Raw genomic sequence first — 4,481 nt, forward strand, 5'->3', positions numbered from 1 at the left:
ACCCTTTCCACAAAATTATTGAGCACAACATACAAAACCCAGAGTGAGAAGAGGAAATATTGAGGGCATACTATGCTATATATAAACTATAGCTAGAAGTCGGTTCTCTCAGAATTTAGATTGTGGCTATGGGTTAGGGTGTCAAATATTGTGGGGGCATTCAAGTCTTATCTGATGGAGGAGAAATGGATCTGAGATGGCTTTTCTCTCTCTGACAACTATCAAGTCACTGATGTCTCAGAAGCTTCAAAAAAGCCCTTGGAAGAGTTGCCTCCCTCCTCTTCCCCGCCATGCAGACCTTCCCCTCTTCCTGACTTCTTTATTACTGTCAAGGGCACCACCATCATGCCAGTCACCCAGGCTTGAAACTTAGGTCTCATCCTCAACTCCTCATTCTCTTTCGCCCTCACAGGTAGATGAGCAGCCCTGAAAAGGGCTCCGCCTTCGGGGGTCCCTCTTACCTCCAGGATCAAACATGATATCTTCTGTTTGGCTTCACAACCTGGCCCCTTCCTACCTTTCCAATCCTCCACATATTCTGAGATCCAGTTAACACTGGCCTCTTTGCTGTTCTTCATACAATAAACCAAATCTGTCATCTCATTGCGTTTGCACTGGCTGTCTTCTGTGCCTTGAATCTTCTCCTTCTCTTACCTTTATCTCCTGGCTTCCTTCAAGTCCCAGCTGAAATTTTATTTTCTATAAGAAGCCTTTCCAATCCTCCTTAATGCTAATGACTTCCCTCTAAGATCACCTACAGTTTATCCTTTATGCACCTTGCTTCTACATAGTTGTTGATATGCCGGTCTCCTACCACTGGAATATGAACTTCCTGAAGGCAGGGGATGTTTTTCACTTGTTTTGTATGCCTATTATTTGGCACAGTGCCTCGAACATATTAGGTTCTTAATAAATATTTGTTGACTGACTTTCCCCAGGAGCCCAGTGAAGGTGCTATAGAGGGAATCTGTGTGCTGGAGAGACACTCAGAGTCCACTCTCAGACTCCTGGTCTGAGGTTGCCAGGGCTGCTATGGGGGGCCGATTCCACAAAGACGCAAAAGGGAATCCTGAGGCCCAGGTTTGGTCAAGACCATGGCCTGAGCGTGGGGCTGTGTTGCTAGGATCTTGATGGTCAAGGCCTGAAGGCTGAGGGATGAAGAATTTGGGAAAGTTCGAGTTTGGGGGATACAGGCAGGTTCCAGGCTCAGGGGAGTTGGGGCCTAGCAGTTCAGCATTGGAGGCGGAAGTTTCAGGGCTGAGAGACTAGAAGTTCATATCTGGATTCTCAGGGTTTGAAGTTGGGTTCTTAAGACTAAAGTATCAAAAGTGGGGTCCAGCTGCTGGGTACTGGGGGATTGAGGGTGTCCAGTTAGGAGCTAGAGGCTGCAAGTCAAATGGACTGGAGGCTAAGGTCTGGGGACCTGGACACTTGGTGATGGGTGGATGCTAAAAGGAGTCAAGGCTAAAGGCCTCATTGGAACTGGGGTCTAGGGGCTCATTAGCTAGGCTGAGATATGAGGGGCTGGAGACGTGGGCTGGGTTGGGGGCTAGCACCTCTCAGCTGAAAGGGCTAGATAGGGCTAAGGGCTTGGGGCCTGAGACTGGAGATGCAAGAAGGGACCTGGAGGCAGAGTGCCGACAGCTGCCATCCCCCAGCACTTTCCTATCAGCAGTTGCTGGGAGAAATATTGCTCATGGAGCCTTCAGTCACTGATTATCAAGGCAGTTTATGAGCTGAGAGCTATTTTGGGGAAATTGGGCCCCACTGGATAGAAGGGTGAGAGAGTGGGGGCTTGAGGGGGCTGGGGGTGGGGGAGACCAATCTCAGCCCAAGTTCCATCTGAGCCTATATTTTGTTTTATTGGGACAATTAGAGAACAATGGGAGAATTGTAATTAGGAGTCAAACCATGGCCTTAGATTCCTAGGACAAAGAAGAGGACTTCCACGAAGCCTGAAATAGGCAGGAAAGATGACTTCAGAATTCTGACCAGTGCAATGACCACTCACAGCTTTGGAAGACCGATGAAGCATGTTTCCTAACTCTCGGCCAAGAGCTGGTGGGACCATTGATGCAGAATGAAACCTACATTTCAGACATGACCAATCTGTGAAAGTAATTTTTGACTATACTTATTTGTTATAAGGGAGGACTACTGTGGGAGTATCAGGAAATAGATGGGAAGTGAGATTGATACAAAAAAGAGGAAAAGAATGCTGACTAAACAATACTTGTTAACATTTCCATAGCACTTTAAGTTCTGCAAAACACTTTACATATATTGTCTCATTGGATCCTCACAACAACCACGTGGGTACTTATATTGTCCCCATTTTACAGACTAGAAAAGTGAGATAACTTACCCAGGTCACAGAGCTAGTAGGTATATAAAGCAGGATTCAAACTCAGTTCTTCCTAACTCTAAGTCATCTTTAAGATGGGCATGATATTAGGCCCAGCTGCTAGTTCTCCTTAACTACTCCCTCCCCTTACATTTCCCCTCTCATTACTTTGTACAGATTTTGTTCTGCTTATTGATTAATTGTGTTCATGTTTCTCATCTGTAAAATGAGCCAGAGAAGGAAATGGCAAACCATTCCAGTATCTTTGCCAAGAAAACCCCAAATGGGGTCACCAAGAGTCAGACACGACTGAACAGCAACAACAAAGATTTAGGAAAGTGATAAGGAAAATGTTAATATAGCAAATGAAATTTAAGGGTATGTCCTTTGGGACCCATTATGAAAAGTGCTCCCTACCTCTAGAGAAAGAACTGACGAACTCTGAAGGTAGGCTGAAGCATACTTTTTTAAACTTTCTTTAGGTTTCTTGCTTTTATTATTTCATTTTGTTTTTGCAACATGGCTACTATGGAAATATGTTCTGCAAGATTTCACATTGTATAATTGAGATCATATTGCTTGCCTTCTCAATGGGTGGGGGAAGGGTAGAAGAGAGGGAAAGAATTTAGAAATCAAATTTTTAAAAAATTAATATTAAAAATAAATAAATGAAAGAGGGAAAAGGTTTAAAAAAAGATATGTCCTTTGTCCATTCCCCACTCTCCCTCCAAGAGCTGGTTGTCAAACATGTTCCAGCACACCCTTGTCTAAAAGGCACTTCAGAGGCCATCTAGAATAAAGTTGGAGAGATGTGGCTGAATGCCTATAACTCATGCATGGGACTGGGAAAGGCAAAGAAGGAATAAGACTCCTCCGTCCCTGAACTTCTGGAGCTTAAAATCTAACAGAGATAAGACGGACACAAATAATTATACTTCAAGGGGGTATGTTATCAAGGCCACCTGAAAAGTACAAATCAGTCTTGAAGTTCAGAGCAGAAAAGGATCACAGCTACCTGAAAAGACCCAGGAAGACTTTGTGGAGAAAGCCATCTTCAGAGAGCCATGAGGAGGGGATACTGTTATCCAAGTATAGGAGGTGGCATGAACAAGGCATGGAGGAGAGAGAGTTTGGGTTATTTGGAAAATGAATCCACTTTGATTAGAGCAAAGGACACGTATAGAGAAGTACTGGTAAATAAGGAAGGACCAACAGGTGTCCCTACCTTTACTCTCTCCTCCCTTCAGTCCATCTTTCAGATGCAAAGATTCTATTCTGCTGCTCAAAAATATCCCGTGATTTCCTATTGCCTTCTTTTTAAAGTTGGATTTTTTTTCAGTTAAGAAAAACCTATTTTCTGAACCTTTGACTCCTCTCATTGGAAAAAAAAAAGGAAAAACAAAACCCTTGTAACAAATATGTATAATCAAGCAAAACAAATCCCCATGATGGCTATGTCCCCAAAAATACATATTATTTTGTATCTTGAGTCCATCACCTCTTTATCAGGAGGTAGGTAGCATGCGTCATCACTGGTCTTCTGGAATTGTGGTCAGTCATTGTGTTGATCAGAGTTTTTAAATCTTTCAAAGTTGTACTGTTTTACTGTTTAGTGAAATGTATTTCTGTATCCAACTGTGCATACATTTTCTTTCTTCCTTTGACCAGTTCAGATGAGAGTGTCATTCTTATTCACATAGATATATACTTGCTTACAGACCTCACACCCATCAGTGAGTTAGGGGGATATCTACTCCAAGCATATGAAGACTTCCCCAAGTGGAATGGGTGGATGAGAATAATTTGTTCCATTGACCATGAAGGTAGCTGAAGCAGGCAGTGTGGCACGCTAGCGCTTGGTCAGACATCAAAGACACCAAGGTTATCCACTGCATGACCAGTGCCAGTTGTACTGACTTTTGTCCTGCCACCGGACTTTAATGACTCTAGAAGAGAGGGTCAGGCTAATGGCTTTGTGCAATTCTGTCTTACTTAAATCCAATTCACTGTCAAATCAAGAAATCACCCTGTGATGTCATTAGTCCTTTTCAAAAACAAAGGACAAACAAGAGTTTGCATACCCCAAATATATAAGGTAATTTCCCCTAACCTTCCTTTACTTCACCCCACCAAGTAT

This window comes from Phascolarctos cinereus, unplaced genomic scaffold (genome assembly GCF_003287225.1).
Source record: "Phascolarctos cinereus isolate Bilbo 61053 unplaced genomic scaffold, phaCin_HiC Scaffold_2;HRSCAF=192, whole genome shotgun sequence".
Taxonomy (NCBI): domain Eukaryota; kingdom Metazoa; phylum Chordata; class Mammalia; order Diprotodontia; family Phascolarctidae; genus Phascolarctos; species Phascolarctos cinereus.